The following is a 25,261-nucleotide window of genomic DNA, read 5'->3' as shown; positions in this document are numbered from 1 at the left end:
TACACAATAAAGTGCTAGAAAAGACCAAAAGAAACAATCAGAGAAGCAAATTCAGCATTTTCTTTGTATTTGTGACTCAAGATTATTCTGTTTACCTTTCATTTAGTTTTACCAGGTTCTAGTTTTTTTTGTTTGTTTGTTTGTTTTTTTTAACCAGGGTTTTTTAATTAATTTTCTCTGAGAATAACCACCTTCTTATGGGTCACGTCTTCACTTTTCCTGACCAAGATTCGTAGTTTCCTCTTTTGTTTTCTGTGTGCGTGATATTTCTGGTCAACACAGTAAAGAACCACAGTAAATTGCTGCACTGGCAGTGAAGATTTCCTGTGCTCAGAAAATTATCAGAAATAAACGCCTGCTTCTTGGAAAATAAGGTAAGACTGAAATTACAGCTGTGTTGTTAAAGACTTAGGGAGATAAATCAATGCAATTATTATTTTTTAGAGAAATGATATTGCATAAATAGCACCTATACAGAAATGTTCATCACTCACATCTCAGACACCCATACAAGGACGATTTCGGTGCTGTTGCATGAGTCTTCGTCCTCCTACAATATCATCAGGAACATTGTCTTTTTAGTAGATACAAGAGGGTCATAGGTCTCATGGGGTCATCCATGGATCTTGGTCCGATCTCAGATCGCAATGCATGGACTGGCTGGGGGTCTCACAATCGCAACATAACAGCATCATAGAAATATATGAAACTATCATGCTCGGATCAGTAGAGCCACAGCCAGTCCCAGTCCGAGATTGGACTGAAATCCACGGATATCTGCATCAGCCCTGAGAAGTATCAATGCATAAGAATTTGTACATTTTCAACCACTTTTCAGATGAGGAGCAACTAGTCACTCAATCCAATAAACTGGAGTAACGAGGTGACATTCAAAATAACTTATCATCTGGAAATCCAGGTGAGGCTAACACCCTCTTTCCTAATAAAATGCATTTTTCTGAGCAATATTTTACAATATTAATATACTATAAAATTGAGCAAGCTTTCACACCTTTCCGGAAGGGATTGCAAACTACACCAATGCAGACCCTGATGGTGTCAATTCAGATTTTAAAGGGTTTTGTCTTGGTTTAACACCCCCTTTTTATAGGGTAGGAGAACACAATCAGTAAGGCTGCATTTACATATCCATCTGACAAGTCCCTGTGCTGCCTGCGTTTTTTCTCGCACCCGCAGAGTTTCATGGATCTGTTCACACATCCATGAAAATTATGCATTCAAATGTGAGACTCGGCACATATTCTGATCTCCTATTTCCCATGGATCTGTGAATACAGCCTGAATCCCAACAAATTCAGGGGATGCTGTGCACAGGAGAGGGGCGCTGAAAAGGGATTATTGGTACTATAGTAAGTTCATTTGTTCATTAACAATGTAAAATAAACTGTACCTTTATAAATGGAAGCTGGCCTTACATTAACTCGTTACGGACTGGACTTTTTTAAATCTTTTTATTTCATTTTGCTCATTTTTTTTTTATTTTGCCTCTTCTAAGAACCATAACTTTTTTTTAATTTTTCAGTCAACACATCTGTTTTTGCCGGACAAGTTGTAGTTTTGAATAACTCCATTCATTTTACCAATCAATATAATAGAAAACAGAAAAACCATTCCAAATGGGATGGAATAGTGAAAAAATGCAATTCTTCTGTGACTTTCCTTTTATTTTCCTATGGTGTTTTTTATATGGTAAAAATGACTCTGAATCCTGATTCTCCAGGTCAGTAAGATTATGGCGATATCAAACCTGCATAGGTTTTTCTTCATTTATGTAGAGTAATGTTTTGGTTTGTGTCGTAGTTTTATGAAATCCATAGCACTTTTATTTTTCCATCAATTTAACTGTGGGAGACGTCTTTTTGGGTGGCGAGATGACAGTCCTAACAGTGTTTAATATACTCACTGTCAGGATTCCGCTCTGCAGCTTCCAGCAGTCATCACATGGTCACGTCACTATTATGCGATTTCATACTTATGGTCATGTGACAACAAACTTCTCTTCCAGCTTCTCTTAGTTTTTCACTGAACACTGAAATAATTAGGAAGAGCAACTCGTCATCATGTGACAATGTGCAAATCGCATATTCCCCGGGGGGTGGGGGGCAAACTAAATTCTTGCCCTAGGTGCCGGAGAACCTAGATATATCTCTGCACGGACGTTTCACACAAATGACATATTTACTGCGAGTCATACAGTATAGATACAGAATACTATGTAGGTCTAGTGACTGCTGAAATCTCACCTACGGTAATTAGAACCATTTTCTGTTGTTTCGTCATGTCACAATGACCACCGCAGCCCTAAAATAACAAGGTCATATACATGGATTTGTCTCCTCAGAAAAAAATCCCCCACACTGCGCTTCTACATACAAGTATATGTACCTCACCAATGATATACTATTTGCCACGCACCATTCAAAATATAAACGGATAAGCAGAGCTGTGCCCCCCATTAACTACAATCTCCACGGCCCAATAAATGTAAATTAACTAGCTGTTGCCTGGGCATAGTAACAAACTGTGGTTAGTTACAACAAATTATATTGATTATATTGCACATAAAAACATTTCACATTATATATTCAACAGTACAGATTTACAACACAAATTATCTAAATGATTACCCAAATATTCACAGTATTTTATTTTCAACTCATTGAAGAGCCTTTTGGTGAACAACATTTTTTGTTTTTCCTTCTGGTGCAAAGATGAACAGATTTCCCACATCATCCCATCAACCAGAGCTACTGGACTACTACCCCTAATATCCCAATAATCCCGTCAGCCAGAGCCACTGGACTACTACCCCTAATATCCCACATCATCCTGTCAGCCAGAGCCACTGGACTACTACCCCTAATATCCCACATCATCCCGTCAGCCAGACACACTGGACTACTACCCCTAATATCCCACATCATCCCGTCAGCCAGACACACTGGACTACTACCCCTAATATCCCACATCATCCCGTCAGCCAGACACACTGGACTACTACCCCTAATATCCCACATCATCCCGTCAGCCAGACACACTGGACTACTACCTCTAATATCCCACATCATCCCGTCAGCCAGACACACTGGACTACTACCCCTAATATCCCACATCATCCTCTCAGCCAGAGCCACTGGACTACTACCCCTAATATCCCAATAATCCCATCAGCCAGAGCCACCGGACTACTACCCCTAATATCCCACATCATCCCATCAGCCAGAGCCACCGGATTACTACCCCTAATATCCCACATCATCCCATCAGCCAGAGCCACCGGACTACTACCCCTAATATCCCACATCATCCCATCAGCCAGAGCCACCGGACTACTACCCCTAATATCCCACATCATCCCATCAGCCAGAGCCACCGGACTACTACCCCTAATATCCCACATCATCCTCTCAGCCAGAGCCACTGGACTACTACCCCTAATATCCCACATCATCCCATCAGCCAGAGCCACTGGACTACTACCCCTAATATCCCACATCATCCCATCAGCCAGAGCCACCGGACTACTACCCCTAATATCCCACATCATCCCATCAGCCAGAGCCACCGGACTACTACCCCTAATATCCCACATCATCCTCTCAGCCAGAGCCACTGGACTACTACCCCTAATATCCCACATCATCCCATCAGAGCCAACATTGTCAGGTTGGCGCTGTTACACCGATTAAAATGATACCTGGGTTGGAGAAATTCATCTTGTGTTTCTATTTTTAATCTCTGTTTTAATTTTTATGTTAATGAGATGTTTCATGCCAGGCAACGAGAAGTTCCTGATTTTGGGCTCGCCCTGCAGTCTGTGGCAGAGGGTGGTCTGTGTCGGCACGGTAATAAATTATGTAATTTCCAGCTTTATAGAAGGACGATAACATCATAGAAATTATAAGAATAATAGGCCTCAGCTACCACAACTGTTTACAAGGAAAACTGTTGCTCGTAGCAACCAATCACATCTCAACTTCCTTTAAACAGCTCTGGTGAAATGAAAGATGCTTAGTGATTGGTTGGAGCTATGTGGAGTGGGCGTGGTTGATACATATACACACACATGCACTCATTTTATATATATATTTATATTATTTGTGACTTCTCAATTCATTTGAAGGCTATGTGCACATGTTGCAGTTTTGTTGCTTTTTTTAGCACGGCTTTGTTGTAGAAAATATGCAAGATTTTACAGTACAAGCAAAGTAAATGAGATTTCTGAATTCTCATTAACACAGTGCTAATTTTTTTCTTCAGATTTTTAGCAGATTAAATTCTTCAGCAAGTCCATTCTTGCAGCGTATTTCACCTATGCTAATGATGAAGAAAAATCTGCCACAAAACTCAAGTAAAAAACATAGAAAAACACTTTTTAAGCAGCGGTTTTCCTGCCAACACATCCGGATTTGCAGCATAATTTTCTGCTGCAAATTCTGAACATGTGCACATAGACTTAGTCACTGTCTGTATCCTCCTCCCTACACACATTCATTATAAACCCCTGATAGTGTCATAATGAATAAGTGGGTGGGAGAAGACGTTATCGGGGTCTTATAATGAAATGGAGAGGCAGTAGAGGATGCAATTAGCTACTTGGCAAAATTTTTACCCAGGCCCCCCCTGCATGTTGGTCACATGTATGTGACCTTATAGATCGTATAAAGACATATGTATTCGCCTCCCATATGATCATTTTCCTCATACTGTTATCCTTCTTGGCATCATGCCCCCCTTCCTTGGCATCTATCCAGTAACAATCTTCGCCATATTGGGCCCTTCCTGGGATGTCTCCCAACCTGGCCTCCTCCTTGGTATAGTGTCCCCCATCCTTGTCTCCTTCATAGGATAATGTGACCCATCCAAGTCCCCCTCTTATGACAAGGTAATGTGCCTCATCCTGGTCCCCTTCCTGGTGTAATGTGTCCCTTCTGGGTCCCCTTCCTGGGGTAATGTGTCCTGATCTGTTCTTCTCCAGCTCACTACATTAAAAGAAAGAAGACTATTCTTCCTTCCTCCGCTCCCACGTCACGCGGTGTCCTCTTCAATAGCTGGCACAGGAGCCAGCAGCTGAGTTTGAAGTCCCTGCCATGCCACATGATGTCACTTCCATGCGCCCTCAGTCACATGTACACTGACCTCAGCTGCTGCCTCTGATTGTCCGGCGGCTTGTACTGCAGTGCAAGAAGCCTGCAGGTCCCCTGGGTTGCAATACATTTCAGCTGAATGTGCTTCCTTGAAATAGTTCCTGATGTCTGCTGACCCCCTCCACCTCATGGGGCGCCATCACTGTGATGACACATTTGCACACACTTCACTTTCAATTTTTTGTGCACACTCCCTTTTCTGGGTAAAAAGGGACATTTTTAAAATTCCTGGTCGAATGTCTGGCAGTTTTAAGTTAAAGAACTCCTCACTATTTTGTTTTGAATGTGTGTAACTCACTGTGTGTGATTGTCACAAGGACTCTTCAGGATGCGGTTCTCTTATGGTTTTCCTCCTGATTGGTCTAGGGATGAGGAAGAGTGAGGGAGGAGGCTGTGGCCATCAGGTTACATTCCCCTGCAAACCTCCGCCTTTCCTATTTCTGGCTAATAGAGAATATACATAGTGTGCAGAATTATTAGGCCAGTGAGTATTTTGACTAGTGTTGAGCCACCTCCCTAGTGTTCGGGTTCAGTTCGTCGAACAGGGACGTGTTCGCCAAACTGTTCGTCGAACATTCGACTAACACCGTCGAACCCCATTGAAACCAATGGCAGGCAAACACAAACACATACAAACACATGGAAAACACATAGAAAACACCTTAAAAGGTGTCCAAAAGCTGACAAACTGCTCCGAAGACACAACAAACACATGGAAAAGTCACAACTACATATAGTCATGCAAAAAGAAAAGAGGTGGAGGAGTAAAAGGAGGAGGAGACACATATATAGGCATGTCATGCCCTTCTAATATCAAGAAAGGCTGGAGTAAAAATCTAAAATCACCCTACCAACACCGACGTCGTTAAAAAATAAAATAAAAAGAAATATCTTTAGGTAGAATGGCGGCGGGTCCATTCAGAACACTTTCCTTAGAAGACGTAGTGGTACCCCCTTTGGGAGTTGTGCCAAAAAATGAACCCAATACATTCAGACTTATCCACCATTTGTCATATCCAAGGGGCAGGTCAGTAAACGACAACATCGACGTGGAACCAAGTACAGTACTATGTACTGTACCTCCTTTGACGAGGCAATCAGGCGGGTCAAGAAGTTGGTAAGGGGCACCCTAATGGCCAAAACAGACATTGAGGGAGCGTTCCGGTTTCTACCTGTGCCTCCGAATGGTGTCCTCCCATTGGGCTGCTTCTGTGAAGAAGCATACTACATAGATCGATGTTTGCCCATGGAGTGCTCTATATCCTGCTCACTATTTTGAGGTGTTTAGTTGCTTCCTTGAATGTGTCGTCATGGACGTTTGTAAGGCGGCACATATTATCCATTACCTCAACAACTTCTTATGCCTGGGCCCAAAAGATTCGCGACAGTGTGAAAACACGCGGTAGTCCACGTGTGAGAAGGAGAGAGCTGGAGGGCGAGTGGACACCCCTGAGCCGAGGGGTTAGATTGAGAAAGAAAAAAGGCGGTGTAGCTTGCTTCATGGGTGGGGTACTCTGCTGAGTAGCAGAAATTGCTACTAGGCCCAAAAGGATTTCCTGGGCCAGATGCCATTAAAAAATAGTAGTTAGGTAAACAGGCGGTGTAGCTTGCTTCATGGGTGGGGTATGCTGCTGAGTAGCACCAAATTCTACTAGGCCCAAAAGGATTTCCTGGGCTAGATGCCATTACAAAATAGTACTTAGGTAAACAGGTGGTGTAGCTTGCTTCATGGGTGAAATACGCTGCTGAGTAGCACCAAATTCTACTGTGCCTCAAACTATTTCCTGGGCTAGATGCCGTTACAAAATAGTAGTTAGGTAAACAGGCAGTGTAGCTTGCTTCATGGGTGGGGTACTCTGCTGAGTAGCACTAAATTCTACTAGGCCCAAAACTATTAACTGGATAAGATGCAGTGAAAAGAGAGATACACAGGTGGTATAGTTAGTTTCACAGGCGGGCTACTCTGCTGACGTGCAGACACTGCTCCTAGGCCCTAAACTATTAACTGGATTAGATGCAGTGAAAATTGAGATACACAGGTGGTATAGTTTGTTTCACAGCTGGGCTACTCTGCTGACGTGCAGACACTGCTCCTAGGCCCAAAACTATCAACTGGATTAGATGCAGTGAAAATTGAGATACACAGGCGGTGTAGCTAGCTTCACAGGCAGGCTACTCAGATGACTATCAGACAATGCTACTAGCTCAAAAGGATTGGCTGAGCTAGATTACACCAAATGCTGTGACAAATACTTGCACAGCACTGGCACAGACCTGCCTGGCAAACAGTGCTATGAACTGCTGTAACCTACTCTGAAAAGGGCTGATATTACAACTAGTCCCCACTCCTTCCGACTCCCTAAACCTATCTCTCTGACAATTTGCTCCAAAAAACACTCTTAGTCTGTATTGCACCCACAGCAACAGCGGTGCCGTCTAACACTAAGCTGCAGCAGTGAGGAAATGGTGGCGACGGGGCAAATGGCTGGTTATTATAGGACAAGGACATGTGACATACACAGCCAATGACACATGCCCTTGCTTGTGTGCATCACATGCACATTGCTGTGTGTGTGCACTGCTGATAGGCTGAGAGACTGCACCGCCCCACTGTAAATGCGGGAAAGAAATGATAAACAGTTTTAATGTGCAAATCAAGTAAGGCTTTTGGTGAACGAACAGTTATCGAACAGAAACTCAAACAGCCGAATTTTAAGCAAATTGTTCGGGTTCGTCGAACGACTCGAACACCGCCCAAAAACAGCTTGAATTTGAAATTGGCGAACAGTTTGACTCGAACACCGCTCATCTCTAATTTTGACCTTATCATCATTTTTTGGCCACATGCACATGTTCAGTATTCTGTCAATATTTTACCTCAATATTTTTAAGCCAGGAGTGGAACAATTAGAGGAAAAGTATAATAGAAACACATCACCACTTCTGTATTTATCACCCACTCCTGGTTTTGGCTTACAAATACTGAGGTAAAAAAGTCACCTAATATTCAACTCGAGTATTTGGCCTTATGCAGGTTTTTCCAACTCCAAGCTGTATAAACTTGAATGCGTATTGGGTGAAGCAGACCAGACGATGCATATTTGTATAATGAGGAAGGTGATACAACTTTACCTTTTTCCATTTGTGCAGAATTATTAGGCAGCTTGTTTTCTGCTGGGCAGGATGATTCTGAACAAGAAGGTTGTTTATTCCTTGTGAGGGAAACGCCTTCCTTCCCCACACTGGCAACTTATTAATTTATTTAATTCTCCTCCCCTGATGATTTGAGAAAATGAAACGCGTCATGAGGCCACGGGGATAACCTTTGATGCTTTAGTATCCTAATGGTGGGTTTTCAATTTTGCGGGTTCTGAAGCACACCTGTTTCCCCACATCTTGGGATCAATTAAAAGCATCTTTCTGGAGCCGTCCGAGAGACCAGGAGGAACCTATGCATATGAATCTGGGTGAGACTGTTCCATTATTTTAGCAGATGTCTTTTCTGATTATGTCAGCTATGCAATATATGGCATTTATGTGGTACAGCTAGATTATCTGTTTACCGAGAATATAGAGAATAATTGCATGAGGCCAAAAGTCACTGCTGTTAGTATTGCTCAAATTGTAAGAGTCTACTGGTTGGGAGACTAAGACTTGGGAATTCATTTGAGTAATTGTTTTGATACGCCCATAAAAGATGAATATGCAATTTCGGGTGTATATTGCTATTTGTACTGTTTGTAATTAGTGTCTGTTCTGTTGTTCTTGTCCAAATTGGTTTTAATTACTAATATTAAAAGTTAAATTTTATTTAATTTAGTACCACATTTACCCTGCTGTATTCAATAATTTGGGATTGGTAGATTTTTTCTTGATTAATATTTGGATTTTTTCCATATTTTTCAATATACTATACATATATATTATGGTCAAATGATTGGTACTGTATGATTCAACCTACAACTCATCTCACAAAAATTGGCTGTGGATGTTGCTTTTAGTGTCTTTCCACCATCTAACTCCCTCAGCTTCTTTCTTCTCTCTTTTATGCAAGTCTCTGGTGGCACCTTTTTGTGTCCCAGCGTGGGCTCCATAGGCGCTCCTCACTAGCTGTTCTAACTCCATTCCCCACTGTACAGTCTCCTCATCTTACTAGCAGCTGAAACACAGCTGGAGACCCTGTTAACTGCATATTAACTGCATCCAAACCTTTTTAAAGGGAGCCCGTCCCCAGTTTTTTCATGTCTGAACTAAGACTAGAGCTTTAATCAGCACCTGTGCTGCATTCCACAAAGGGGTATATAACCCCCTGACTCCTCCACCTGTATAACCTCAATCTTTTGAAATTGTCCCGCTCTCTATGTAAATCCTGGCGGTCCAGTCCGATAGACGTCCTTGCTGAGGCGTCTGTCCCTACTCCCGGCTTCTGATCGCCATCCTTCTGTTCTGATTGATGTGGATCCTGCATCACCCATGTAGCTGAGCGAAATCAAAAACCTGCGGAGGTCGTCTGCTCGCGCCTGCATACTGTGCTATGCCCTACTGCAGGTGGAGCATAAAACTTAAGTGCACATGTTGGCGGTGTCTCTGCGCAGGTGTGAGATTTTGCCCGACTTTGTAGATGATGCAGGAAAATGGTGATCAGAAGCCCAGAGGAGTAATAGACACTTCAGCATGGACGCCTATAGAAACGGACCGGCAGGATTTACATAGAGCTCAGGAAAATTTCAAAAGATGTTTGGGGGTATAGAGGTGGGAGTCAAGGGGTTATATACCCCCTTTATGGAATGCAGCACAGGTGCTGATTAAGGTGCTAGTCTTAGTTCAGACATTTAAAACTTTAAAACCAGGTGACAAGTTCCCTTTAAAGTGTATTATTAGACTTTTCATTTTTACAGTTTTCAACAACTCCTAAGTCCAAAATAAAGTTTAGTATGATTTTTTTTTTCATGATGTTTGAAGGCAAACCATTGAGAAATTCTTTATATGAATGTATTAGGGGAAGGTGATCAACTCAATATTTATAACTGGTAAACAGTCACGATTCTAAAAAAAATTCAATTATATAGTAATATACAGTTAGGTCCATATATATTTGGACAGAGACAACATTTTTCTAATTTTGGTTACAGACATTACCACAATGAATTTAAAACAAAACAATTCAGATGCAGTTGAAGTTCAGACTTTCAGCTTTCATTTGAGGGTATCCGTATTAAAATTGGATGAAGGGTTTAGGAGTTTCAGCTCGTTAACATGTGCCACCCTGTTTTTAAAGGGACCAAAAGTAATTGGACAATTGACTCCAAGGCTATTTCATGGACAGGTGTGGGCAATCCCTTCGTTATGTCATTCTCAATTAAGCAGATAAAAGGCCTGGAGTTGACTTGAGGTGTGGTGCTTGCATTTGGAAGGTTTTGCTGTGAAGTAAACAAACAACAAACAAAGAAGCTCTCCATGCAGGTGAAACAAGCCATCCTTGAGCTGCGTAAACAGAAAAAACCCATCCGAGAAATTGCTACAATATTAGGAGTGGCAAAATCTACAGTTTGGTACATCCTGAGAAAGAAAGAAAGCGCTGGTGAACTCATCAATGCAAAAAGACCTGGGCGCCCACGGAAGACAACAGTGGTGGATGATCGCAGAATAATCTCCATGGTGAAGAGAAACCCCTTCACAACAGCCAACCAAGTGAACAGCACTCTCCAGGAGGTCGGCGTATCAATATCCAAATCTATCATACAGAGAAGACTGCATGAAAGTAAATACAGAGGGTTCACTGCACGGTGCAAGCCACTCATAAGCATCAAGAATAATAAGGCTAGACTGGACTTTGCGAAAAAAACATCTAAAAAAGCCAGCACAGTTCTGGAAGAACATTCTTTGGGCAAATGAAGCAAAGATCAACCTCTACCAGAATGATGGAAAGAGAAAAGTATGGCGAAGGCGTGGTCCAGCTCATGATCCAAAGCATACCACATCATCTGTAAAACACGGCGGAGGCAGTGTGATGGCTTGGGCATGCATGGCTGCCAGTGGCACTGGGTCACTAGTGTTTATTGATGATGTGACACAGGACAGAAGCAGCCGAATTAATTCTGAGGTATTCAGAGACATACTGTGTGCTCAGATCCAGCCAAATGCAGCAAATCTGATTGGTCGTCGTTTCATACTACAGACGGACAATGACCCAAAACATAAAGCCAAAGCAACCCAGGAGTTTATTAAGGCAAAGAAGTGGAATACTCTTGAATGGCCAAGTCAGTCACCTGATCTCATCCCAATTGAGCAGCATTTCACTTGTTAAAGACTAAACTTCAGACAGAAAGGCCCACAAACAAACAGCAACTGAAAACCACCGCAGTGAAGGCCTGACAGAACATCAAAAAGGAGGAAACACAGCGTCTGGTGATGTCCATGAGTTCAAGACTTCTTGCAGTCATTGCCAACAAAGGGTTTTCAACCAAGTACTAAAAATGAACATTTTATTTAAAATTATTGAATCTGTCCAATTACTTTTGTTCCCTTTAAAAACAGGATGGCACATGTTAAGGAGCTGAAACTCCTAAACCCTAAAAATTATCTTTCACAATTGGTGCAGAATACAACCAGAGGAGCAGCACTTTTAGACCTAATACTATCTAATAGACCTGACAGAATAACAAATCTGCAGGTGGTTGGGCATCTAGGAAATAGCGACCACAATATTGTGCAGTTTCACCTGTCTTTCACTAGGGGGACTTGTCAGGGAGTCACAAAAACACTGAACTTTAGGAAGGCAAAGTTTGACCAGCTTAGAGATGCCCTTAATCTGGTAGACTGGGACAATATCCTCAGAAATAAGAATACAGATAATAAATGGGAAATGTTTAAGAACATCCTAAATAGGCAGTGTAAGCGGTTTATACCTTGTGGAAATAAAAGGACTAGAAATAGGAAAAACCCAATGTGGCTAAACAAAGAAGTAAGACAGGCAATTAACAGTAAAAAGAAAGCATTTGCACTACTAAAGCAGGATGGCACCATTGAAGCTCTAAAAAACTATAGGGAGAAAAATACTTTATCTAAAAAACTAATTAAAGCTGCCAAAAAGGAAACAGAGAAGCACATTGCTAAGGAGAGTAAAACTAATCCCAAACTGTTCTTCAACTATATCAATAGTAAAAGAATAAAAACTGAAAATGTAGGCCCCTTAAAAAATAGTGAGGAAAGAATGGTTGTAGATGACGAGGAAAAAGCTAACATATTAAACACCTTCTTCTCCACGGTATTCACGGTGGAAAATGAAATGCTAGGTGAAATCCCAAGAAACAATGAAAACCCTATATTAAGGGTCACCAATCTAACCCAAGAAGAGGTGCGAAACCGGCTAAATAAGATTAAAATAGATAAATCTCCGGGTCCAGATGGCATACACCCACGAGTACTAAGAGAAATATGTAATGTAATAGATAAACCATTATTTCTTATTTTTAGGGACTCTATAGCGACAGGGTCTGTTCCGCAGGACTGGCGCATAGCAAATGTGTTGCCAATATTCAAAAAGGGCTCTAAAAGTGAACCTGGAAATTATAGGCCAGTAAGTCTAACCTCTATTGTTGGTAAAATATTTGAAGGGTTTCTGAGGGATGTTATTCTGGATTATCTCAATGAGAATAACTGTTTAACTCCATATCAGCATGGGTTTATGAGAAATCGCTCCTGTCAAACCAATCTAATCAGTTTTTATGAAGAGCTAAGCTATAGGCTGGACCACGGTGAGTCATTGGACGTGGTATATCTCGATTTTTCCAAAGCGTTTGATACCGTGCCGCACAAGAGGTTGGTACACAAAATGAGAATGCTTGGTCTGGGGGAAAATGTGTGTAAATGGTTAGTAACTGGCTTAGTGATAGAAAGCAGAGGGTAGTTATAAATGGTATAGTCTCTAACTGTGACCAGTGGGGTACCGCAGGGGTCAGTATTGGGACCTGTTCTCTTCAACATATTCATTAATGATCTGGTAGAAGGTTTACACAGTAAAATATCGATATTTGCAGATGATACAAAACTATGTAAAGCAGTTAATACAAGAGAAGATAGTATTCTGCTACAGATGGATCTGGATAAGTTGGAAACTTGGGCTGAAAGGTGGCAAATGAGGTTTAACAATGATAAATGTAAGGTTATACACATGGGAAGAAGGAATCAATATCACCATTACACACTGAACGGGAAACCACTGGGTAAATCTGACAGGGAGAAGGACTTGGGGATCCTACTTAATGATAAACTTACCTGGAGCAGCCAGTGCCAGGCAGCAGCTGCCAAGGCAAACAGGATCATGGGGTGCATTAAAAGAGGTCTGGATACACATGATGAGAACATTACACTGCCTCTGTACAAATCCCTAGTTAGACCGCACATGGAGTACTGTGTCCAGTTTTGGGCACCGGTGCTCAGGAAGGATATAATGGAACTAGAGAGAGTACAAAGGAGGGCAACAAAATTAATAAAGGGGATGGGAGAACTACAATACCCAGATAGATTAGCGAAATTAGGATTATTTAGTCTAGAAAAAAGACGACTGAGGGGCGATCTAATAACCATGTATAAGTATATAATGGGACAATACAAATATCTCGCTGAGGATCTGTTTATACCAAGGAAGGTGACGGGCACAAGGGGGCATTCTTTGCGTTTGGAGGAGAGAAGGTTTTTCCACCAACATAGAAGAGGATTCTTTACTGTTAGGGCAGTGAGAATCTGGAATTGCTTGCCTGAGGAGGTGGTGATGGCGAACTCAGTCGAGGGGTTCAAGAGAGGCCTGGATGTCTTCCTGGAGCAGAACAATATTGTATCATACAATTATTAGGTTCTGTAGAAGGACGTAGATCTGGGGATTTATTATGATGGAATATAGGCTGAACTGGATGGACAAATGTCTTTTTTCGGCCTTACTAACTATGTTACTATGTTACTATGTTACTATGTTCATCCAATTTTAATGTGGATACCCTTAAATGAAAGCTGAAAGTCCGAACTTCAACTGCATCTGAATTGTTTTGTTTCAAATTCATTGTGGTAATGTCTATAACCAAAATTAGAAAAATTTTGTCTCTGTCCAAATATATATGGACCTAACTGTATAAAACATAAATATTAAAGTTTATCCAAAATAGATATCTACATAGATTTGAATATCAACATTTACAGTTTTAACACAGGCTTTAGCTGATGTAAAATGTGAAGGGACTGCTGGTTCTGAGATGATGAGAAAGCAGAGAGCTTTGTGTAAAAACATAACAAATGTGGGTAAAGGTAATAAAGAGGACATAAAACCAGAAAAAGTGAAACTATAACATGTGATTAGAATAGAAAAAGAAGTAGAGAAATATGATCTGCACATTCGAAATCAGAAAAGAAAAATATTAAACATATACGGTTAGAGAAAAAGAACAGCCAAGGGGTTATTATAACCAAAATCACAATGTGGTCTTATAACAATGCACACATACATTTATACCTCATGTGTAACTCATTTTTATATCCTCATTTTCCATAATATGTGCCTGCATGCTGGTATGTAAGAGGAGTGATGTCCTGCAGGATGGGAATATGTACAGTGAAATGAAAAGAGAGAAATATTGAAGGGATGGGGCAGTATTTAGAATAGGCTGAGAGGAGAGAAATACTGCAGGCTGATTCTGTATGTAAGGGACTGAAAGTTGAGACATACTGCAGGATATGGCTCTGTATCTGTATATCCCGAGGGGATGAAAAGAGAGAGAGAAACTGCAGGATGGGGCTCTGTATAGAGGTGCTGAAAGGAGAGATATTGTAACAACTCTGCTGGCATCACGGCATGGCCTCTCATCTCTCACGCTATCTTACCCACTGCTCCAGGTCATGTTTTGGTTTCTGTTTCTTGCCAGCTCCATATTCTGTGCCTCTGCTCTCTGCATGCTTCCTGGCTGAGTGTATAGGGGGGCGGCGCCTGAACTCTCTGGTTCTTATAGGAATCAGGTGCACCTGTCTAATCTGTTCCTGACCAATTACCAAGAGGCCTCCAGTATTTGGAGCAGCTCCACCCAGTGGACTGGGCCTGTGCAATGTGTTAGCTCATTTTAGCACCTATAGGACAACCACGGAGTAAACAGTCCAAAACTCATAAGAATAAAAACATACAAAATTTTATTATTTGCTACATAAAGACATATAGTAATCTATAGACAGAAAAGACAAGGTACATCCAGAGCTCATATGTGGAGGACAAACCACCAGAATGCTGCATTCTGGACACACATTGGCAGTGACTGATGGGTAAGACCTGCATGTTAAGATTGAATACTCTCTTTGGCTGCGCGTGTATTTGCAATGCGCTAATAACTACACTGGAAGTTTCTAACAACCATTTAGGTCCAGTTCCTTTCTCTTTTTGATCTGCACTATGCATTTTTAAATGTTTTATTGTATAACAGCGTAACTGGGTGGATTAACATATACATGCATTTGGGATTGTCCCACACTGTTACTTCAATGGTGGTTTGTCCTCCACATATGAGCTCTGGATGTACCTTGTCTTTTTGTCTATAGATTACTATATGTCTTTATGTAGCAAATAATAAAATTTTGTATCTTTTTATTCTTATGAGTTTTTGACTGTTTACTCCGTGGTTGTCCTATAGGTATTATATGTTTGGTGTGTCCTCAATGATTGTCTATTTTGACCCTTTTATGGGCTTATGACTTAACTACTATGTATCAGTGGAATCTGTTTATAGGTGTTAGCTCAGTTTGTGTTTTGCTTCTGAGCTGCCAGGCCTTGCTTTGTGTCTTGCCTTCTCTGAAGGCTGTTCTCCTTGCTTTGCCTGGTATCTTGCTTGTCTGCCCTCCAGGAGGCTGAATATTCTGGTCCCTGTGTCTTTGTTCTTGCACCTTGTCTTGTTCCATTACCTTGTCTGAACTTTGTCCTATCTCTGTCTCCTTGTCTGTGGTTTCTTTCCCTGCAGTGCCTCTCTGCTCCGCTCCCAGCTCCGCACTCTGCAACCTTACTTTGCTCTTGCCTCTGCACTCTGTGTCTTTGCTTTGCACTTGGCTCTTGGCTCTGCACTCTGTGCCTTTACTCTGCTCTTGGCTCTGCACTCTGTGCCTTCACTCTGATCTTGGCTCTGCACTTTGTGGTTCTACCCTTGTCTCTCTTGCAGCTTTACCTCTGCTCCGCACTCCTGTGGTTCTGCTCTGTTCTACTCTGCTCTGCTCCTGTTGCTGCAGTAATCTCTTGCTGCAGCTCTTCTCCGCATTCCTTGCGGTTCTGCTCTGCTTAGCTTCTGTTGCTGCGATATCTCTTGCTGCTCTGCTGCTCCTATCCGCAGCCTTGCGGTTCTCTTCCTGTTTGAACAGGTCCCAACCTGTTCCTTCATACTTCATTCCTTTCTGCTTGTTTCCTTACCTTCACCTCCTGTGTGAACAGGTCCCAACCTGTTCCTTCATACATCATATCCGTACCTACACCTCCTGTATGAACAGGTCCCAACCTGTTCCTTCATACATCATATCCGTACCTACACCTCCTGTGTGAACAGGTCCCTACCTGTTACTTCATACACCACACCAGCCAGCCTTGTGTCTCTGCCGTCCCTGCCAGCCCTGTGTCTCTGCCATCCCTGCCAGCCCTGTGTCTCTGCCGTGCCTGCCAGCCCTGTGTCTCTGCCGTGCCTTCCAGCCCTGTCTCTGCCGTGCCTGCCAGCCCTGTGTATCTGCCGTGCCTGCCAGCCCTGTGTCTCTGCCATGCCTGCCAGCCCTGTGTCTCTGCCGTGCCTGCCAACCCTGTGTCTCTGCCGTGCCTGCCAGCCCTGTGTCTCTGCCGTGCCTGCTGTTATGACCTGGTGGTTAGGACAAGAATGGACCTGATGGTCAAGAGCACCCGGAAAGACCTGATAGCTACAAAAATACAGGACAAGCTCTGGGAAGTGGAAACTCTGCTGACCGCAATCCCTAATCCTATCACACACACTAGAAATAGCCGTGGATTGCTCCTAACACTCTCTATGCAACTCGACAAAGCCTAAGGAACTAGCTAGCCCTAAAGATAGAAAAATAAAGCCTACCTTGCCTCAGAGAAATTCCCCAAAGGAAAAGGCAGCCCCCACATATATTGACTGTGAGTAAGATGAAATCACAAACACAGAGATGAAATAGATATAGCAAAGTGAGGCCCAACTTACTGAACAGACAGAGGATAGGACAGGCAACTTTGCGGTCAGCACAAAAACCTACAAAAAGCCACGCAGAGAGTGCAGGGAAAAAAAAACCTTCCGCACCGACTCACGGTGCGGAGGCGCCCCTCTGCGTCCCAGAGCTTCCAGCAAGCAAGGCAATATTCACAATAGCAAGCTGGACAGAAAAAATAGCAAACAAGAAAATAGCAAAGAGGAACTTAGCTTCTGCTGGAAATAACAAGTAACCAGAACGATCCAGGAGCGAACTAGACCAATAGTACAACATTGACAGCTGGCATGGGGCAAAGATCCAAGTGGAGTTAAATAGAGCAGCCCACTAACGACTTAGCCTCGTCACCTGTGGAAGGAAACTCAGAAACACACACAGCCACCAGAGGAAGTCCATGGACAGAACCAGCTGAAGTACCATTCATGACCACAGGAGGGATCCCGACAACAGAATTCACAACAGTACCCCCTCTTGAGGAGGGGTCACCGAACCCTCACCAGAGCCCCCAGGCCGACCAGGATGAGCCAAATGAAAGGCACGAACCAGATCGGCAGCATGAACATCAGAAGCAAAAACCCAGGAATTATCTTCCTGACCATAACCCTTCCACTTGACCAGGTACTGGAGTTTCCGTCTCGAAATACGAGAATCCAAAATCTTCTCCACCACATACTCCAACTCCCCCTCAACCAACACCGGGGCAGGAGGATTAACGGATGGAACCACAGGCTCCACGTATCTCCGCAACAACGACCTATGGAACACATTATGGATGGCAAAAGAAGCTGGAAGGGCCAAACGAAATGACACAGGATTGATAACCTCAGAAATCTTATACGGACCAATGAAACGAGGCTTAAACTTAGGAGAGGAAACCTTCATAGGAACATAATGAGACGACAACCAAACCAAATCCCCAACACGAAATCGGGGACGCACACAGCGCCGGCGGTTAGCGAAACGCTGAGCCATCTCCTGGGACAATGTCAAATTGTCCACCACATGAGTCCAAATCTGCTGCAACCTATCCACCACAGTATTTACACCAGGACAGTCCGAAGACTCAACCTGCCCTGAAGAGAAACGAGGATGGAAACCAGAATTGCAGAAAAATGGCGAAACCAAAGTAGCCGAGCTGGCCCGATTTATTAAGGGCGAACTCAGCCAATGGCAAAAAGGACACCCAATCATCCTGATCAGCAGAAACAAAGCATCTCAGATATGTCTCCAAAGTCTGAATAGTTCGTTCGGTTTGGCCACTTGTCTGAGCATGGAAAGCCAAGGAAAAAGACAAATCAATGCCCATCCTAACACAAAAGGATCGCCAAAACCTCGAAACAAACTGGGAACCTCTGTCCGAAACGATGTTCTCTGGAACACCATGTAAACGAACCACATGCTGGAAAAATAATGGCACCAAATCAGAGGAGGAAGGCAATTTAGACAAGGGTACCAAATGGACCATCTTAGAAAAGCGATCACAAACCACCCAAATGACCGACATCTTTTGAGAGACGGGGAGATCCGAAATAAAATCCATAGAAATATGCGTCCAGGACCTCTTCGGGACCGGCAAGGGCAAAAGCAACCCACTGGCACGAGAACAGCAGGGCTTAGCCCGAGCACAAGTCCCACAGGACTGCACAAAAGAACGCACATCCCGTGACAAAGACGGCCACCAAAAGGATCTAGCCACCAAATCTCTGGTACCAAAGATTCCAGGATGACCAGCCAACACTGAACAATGAACCTCAGAGATAACTCTACTAGTCCATTTATCAGGGACAAACAGTTTCTCCTCTGGGCAACGGTCAGGTCTATCAGCCTGAAATTTTTGCAGCACCCGCCGCAAATCAGGGGAGATGGCAGACAAAATTACCCCCTCTTTGAGAATACCCGCCGGCTCAGGAACACCCGGAGAGTCAGGCACAAAACTCCTTGACAGGGCATCAGCCTTCACATTCTTAGAGCCCGGAAGGTACGAAACCACAAAATCAAAACGGGAGAAAAATAACGACCATCGAGCCTGTCTCGGATTCAACCGTTTGGCAGACTCAAGATAAGTCAAATTCTTGTGATCTGTCAAGACCACCACGCGATGCTTGGCTCCTTCAAGCCAATGTCGCCACTCCTCGAATGCCCACTTCATGGCCAACAACTATCGATTACCAACATTATAATTGCGCTCAGCAGGCGAAAACTTTCTAGAAAAGAAAGCACATGGCTTCATCACCGAGCCATCAGAATTGGAGCAGAACAGCCCCTGCTCCAATCTCAGAAGCATCAACCTCAACCTGAAGCGGGAGCGAAATATCTGGCTGGCACAACACAGGGGCAGAAGAAAAACGACGCTTCAACTCCTGAAAAGCCTCTACAGCTGCAGAAGACCAATTGACCACATCAGCACCCTTCTTGGTCAAATCAGTGAACGGTTTAGCAACACTAGAAAAATTAGCGATGAAGCGCCGATAAAAATTAGCAAAGCCCAGGAACTTTTGCAGGCTCTTCACAGATGTCGGCTGAGTCCAATCGTAAATGGCCTGGACTTTAACAGGGTCCATCTCGATAGTAGAAGGGGAAAAAATGAACCCCAAAAATGAAACCTTCTGAACTCCAAAGAGACACTTTGACCCCTTCACAAACAAGGAATTCGCACGAAGGACCTGGAACACCATTCTGACCTGCTTCACATGAGACTCCCAATCATCCGAAAAGACCAAAATATCATCCAAATACACAATCAGGAATTTATCCAGGTACTCTCGGAAGATGTCATGCACAAAGGACTGAAACACTGATGGAGCATTGGAAAGCCCGAATGGCATAACCAGGTACTCAAAATGGCCCTCGGGCGCATTAAATGCTGTTTTCCATTCATCGCCCTGTTTAATCCGCACAAGATTATACGCCCCTCGAAGATCTATCTTGGTGAACCAACTAGCCCCTTTAATACGAGCAAACAAATCAGACAGCAACGGCAAAGGATACTGAAATTTGACTGTAATTTTATTAAGAAGGCGGTAATCAATACAAGGTCTCAAAGAACCATCCTTCTTGGCCACAAAAAAGAACCCTGCTCCTAACGGTGATGACGACGGGCGAATATGGCCTTTCTCCAAGGATTCCTTTATATAACTCCGCATAGCGGCGTGTTCTGGCACAGATAAATTGAACAATCGGCCCTTAGGAAACTTACTACCAGGAATCAAATTAATAGCAGAATCGCAATCCCTATGAGGAGGTAGGGCACTGGCTTTGGGCTCATCAAATACATCCTGATAATCCGACAAAAACTCTGGAACTTCAGAAGGAGTAGAAGATGAAATTGACAAAAATGGAACATCACCATGCACCCCCTGGCAACCCCAGCTGGACACAGACATAGATTTCCAGTCCAATACTGGATTATGAACCTGCAGCCATGGCAACCCCAAAACGACCACATCATGCAGATTATGCAACACCAAAAAGCGGATATCCTCCTGATGTGCAGGAGCCATGCACATGGACAATTGGGTCCAGTACTGAGGCTTATTCTTGGCCAAAGGCGTAGCATCAATTCCTCTCAATGGAATAGGATACTGCAAGGGCTCCAAGAAAAAACCACAGCGCCTAGCATACTCCAAGTCCATCAAATTCAGGGCAGCGCCTGAATCCACAAATGCCATAACAGAATAGGATGACAAAGAGCAAATCAGAGTAACGGACAATAGAAATTTAGACTGTACCGTACCAATGGTGGCAGACCTAGCGAACCGCTTAGTGCGCTTAGGACAATCGGAGATAGCATGAGTGGAATCACCACAGTAAAAACATAGCCCATTCCGACGTCTGTGTTCTTGCCGTTCAGCTCTGGTCCAAGTCCTATCACATTGCATAGGCCCAGGCCCATGCTCAGATAGTACCGCCAAATGGTGCACAGCTTTACGCTCACGCAAGCGTCAATCGATCTGAATGGCCAAAGACATAGACTCATTCAGACCAGCAGGCATGGGAAATCCCACCATGACATCCTTAAGGGCTTCAGAGAGACCCTTTCTGAAGATTGCTGCCAGGGCACATTCATTCCACTGAGTGAGCACAGACCACTTTCTAAACTTCTGACAATATATCTCCACTTCATCCTGACCCTGACACAGAGCCAGCAAGATTTTCTCTGCCTGATCCACTGAATTAGGTTCGTCATAAAGCAATCCAAGCGCCAGGAAAAACGCATCAACATCACGCAATGCCGGATCTCCTGGCGCAAGGGAAAATGCCCAGTCTTGAGGGTCACCACGTAACAAAGAAATAATGATCTTTACTTGTTGAACAGGGTCACTTGAGGAGCGAGGTTTCAAGGCAAGAAACAATTTACAATTATTTTTGAAATTCAAGAACTTAGATCTATCACCAAAAAACAAATCAGGAATTGGAATCCTAGGCTCTAATATCGGATTCTGACCTACAAAATCTTGAATGTTTTGTACACTTATATTGAGATTATCCATCAAAGAGGACAGAGCTTGAATGTCCATGTTGACACCTGTGTCCTGAACCACCCAGAGGTAAAGGGGAAAAGAGAGACAAAACACACTGCAAAGAAAAAAAAATGGTCTCAGAACTTCTCTTATCCCTCTATTGATATGCATTAATACTTTTGGCCAGCTGTACTGTTATGACCTGGTGGTTAGGACAAGAATGGACCTGATGGTCAAGAGCACCCGGAAAAACCTGATAGCTACAAAAATACAGGACAAGCTCTGGGAAGTGGAAACTCTGCTGACCGCAATCCCTAATCCTATCACATACACTAGAAATAGCCGTGGATTGCTCCTAACGCTCCCTATGCAACTCGACACAGCCTATGGAACTAGCTAGCCCTAAAGATAGAAAAATAAAGCCTACCTTGCCTCAGAGAAATTCCCCAAAGGAAAAGGCAGCCCCCACATATATTGACTGTGAGTAAGATGAAATCACAAACACAGAGATGAAATAGATATAGCAAAGTGAGGCCCGACTTACTGAACAGACAGAGGATAGGACAGGCAACTTTGCGGTCAGCACAAAAACCTACAAAAAGCCACGCAGAGAGTGCAGGGAAAAAAACCTTCCGCACCGACTCACGGTGCGGAGGCGCCCCTCTGCGTCCCAGAGCTTCCAGCAAGCAAGGCAATATTCACAATAGCAAGCTGGACAGAAAAAATAGCAAACAAGAAAATAGCAAAGAGGAACTTAGCTTCTGCTGGAAATAACAGGTAACCAGAACGATCCAGGAGCGAACTAGACCAATAGTACAACATTGACTGCTGGCATGGGCAAAGATCCAAGTGGAGTTAAATAGAGCAGCCCACTAACGACTTAGCCTTGTCACCTGTGGAAGGAAACTCAGAAACACACACAGCCACCAGAGGAAGTCCATGGACAGAACCAGCTGAAGTACCATTCATGACCACAGGAGGGAGCCCGACAACAGAATTCACAACAGCCTGCCAGCCCTGTGTCTCTGACATGCCTGCCAGCCCTGTGTCTCTGCCATGCCAGCCTACTCGTTTGAGTTTCGTCTGTGCTCATCTGCTAGTCCTGCCTGATGCCCGCACCAATCCTGGTGTTCCTGTTTCCCAAGAGGGATCAGCAGCCACAGCCAGACACCACCCTGGAGTAGCACCTGGCAGCTGCCTGCCGCACAAGTCTGATCTCACCATCAGAGGCTCCAGTGAAGACCAAGGCAGCTGTCATAGTCACACCCCTTCCAGGGTAGTCTGGTTTGTGGCACAGTGGGGTCACTAACCCCCCGAGCTCACGCCCACCAGTCAGGGCGTGATCGTGACAGATATACTGCAAGATGGAGCTATATACAGAGGGCTGAGGGTGGAGATACAGTGTGGGAAAAGTATTTGATCCCTTGCTGATTTTGTAAGACAAAGACATGAACAGTCAATCATTTTAAGGGTAGGTTTTATTTTAACATTGAGAGATAGAATATAAAAAATAAATTCCAGAAAATCACATTGTGTAAATTATATAAATTTATTTGCATTTTGCAGTGAGAAATAAGTATTTTATCCATCTGGCAAACAAGACTCAATACTTGGTGGGAAAACCCTTGTTGGCAAGCACAGCAGTCAGACGTTTTTTTGTAGTTGATGATGAGGTTTGCGCACACGTCAGGAGGAATTTTGGCCCACTCCTAAATTTTCTATGGGATTAAGGTCTGGAGACTGGCAATGCCACTCCTTGACCTTAGTATGCTTCTTTTTGAGCCACTCCTTTGTTGTCTTGGCTGTATGTTTTGGGTCGATGTCCAGCCAAGACCCATTTTTAATGTCCTGGCAGAGGGAGAGAGGTTGTCGTTCAGGATTTTATGGTACATGGCTCCATCCATTCTCCCATTGATGCATTGAAGTAGTCCTGTGCCCTTAGCAGACAAACTCCCAAAACATAATGTTTCCACCTCCATGCTTGACAGTGGGGATGGTGTTCTTTGGGTCATAGGCAGCATTTCTTCTCCTCCAATCACGGCGAGTTGAGTTAATGCCAAAGAGCTCAATTTTTGTCTCATCTGACCACAGCACAGAAATGTTATGTTGCTCTTAGTCTGTATATCAACTATAAGTATACATTTGCTGTGCTTTGTGAAAAATAATATGATTAATCCTTTAAGTACTAAAGGCTCTTGTGATGAAGAGATTGAAAAATTCTGTCTGTGGTCATCATTTACAGTGTCATTTTGTGATGTTTTTGATGACACCTCATATTATATTAGTTGTGTTGGTTTGTTTGGACTGGTCTTAGTTTATTATTTTATAGCAAACAGCAGAACTTTTGGAAATTCTGCTTATAAATCTTTTATCTGCAGTGGGGGTTGAATAATTTTCATTGGAACTATGCATATTAGTTTTCAGACTCTGGATATAAACAAGATCGCTCTTATTCAGTGATAGTAAACAAATGGTGAGGAATTCATACACACAATAGATAACAAAAGTTGTAGAAGTTTTCCTTATATAATTATTAAAGGGTAATACCAGTTACAAGATATTATCACTGCTAGGTGATAATTTTTTAGATCAGTTAATTTCTTTTCTCCCTGGAGCTGCCTGCTTTCAGTTATGGGGGTGGGCACAGAGCAGCTACATTAACCACACACAGAACCACTAACTATATTGTGAGCAGAACCCATAAACATGCCTCATGTCCCGGAACTTTGACAAGAATTAAACTGCCAGATTGTGCTTACAGCTGCTGCTCACAGTTCAGTTAGTGGTGCTGTAAGCAATGACAGGAGCCGCTCTGTGTCCGCCCCATGACTGAAAGCCAGCGGTTACTTTAGGTAAATAAGTTAATTTTTTCCCAAAAGCTGCACATTTAGTAAGGTGGCCAAGCAGCATTTTAACACTATTTACCTACAGATTAATACTTTATCTGCAGATAAATAATGTTTTTTTGTGGTAACATTCCTTTTAAGAACCAGACAGGGCTCCTTTGGTGCCGCAAATAAATAATTCCTTAGTGAAGCCCTCACATTAAGTTTTTAATTGTTTACTAAATGGTTGTCTATGTGAATGTAATGTAGTGTGTGTGTGTTAGTATACTCACCTACCACTACCTTTTATGGGATCCAGCATTGTTGTTCTCCTCTTCCCAGTGATATTACCACTCTTCAGACTCTTTTGGTAAGACTGAGCTCTGCATGACCCGGATGCGGCTTTTACAATGTACAGCTGTGTGAAAAAGTGTTTGTCCCCTTCATGATTTCCTATTCTTTTGCATGTTTGTCACACAGAAATGTTTCAGATCACAAAACAAATTAAACAAATTTAATTATTAGACAAAAATAACACAAGTAAACACAAAACGCAGTTTTCAAACCAACGTCTTTACTATTAAAGGAAAAAGAAATC

The 25,261-nt window shown here is 43.0% G+C and overlaps 1 protein-coding gene across 1 annotated transcript in view; it reads left to right on the top strand.

The window, feature by feature from the left end:
* Nucleotides 1–286: 286 nt before the first annotated feature.
* Nucleotides 287–25,261, top strand: part of SH2D1A (SH2 domain containing 1A) — a 67,208-nt gene continuing 42,233 nt past the window's right edge. Inside the window, exon 1 of the mRNA XM_069755497.1 lies at nucleotides 287–374. The gene's annotated coding sequence lies outside the window, so the exon portion shown is untranslated. The remainder of the gene's footprint in view (nucleotides 375–25,261) is intronic.

Source organism: Ranitomeya imitator, chromosome 2, assembly GCF_032444005.1.
Source record: "Ranitomeya imitator isolate aRanImi1 chromosome 2, aRanImi1.pri, whole genome shotgun sequence".
In the NCBI taxonomy this organism is placed as follows: Eukaryota; Metazoa; Chordata; class Amphibia; order Anura; family Dendrobatidae; genus Ranitomeya; species Ranitomeya imitator.
The sequence above is the reverse complement of the archived record's forward strand: the minus strand, read 5'-3'. Positions and strand labels throughout refer to the sequence as shown.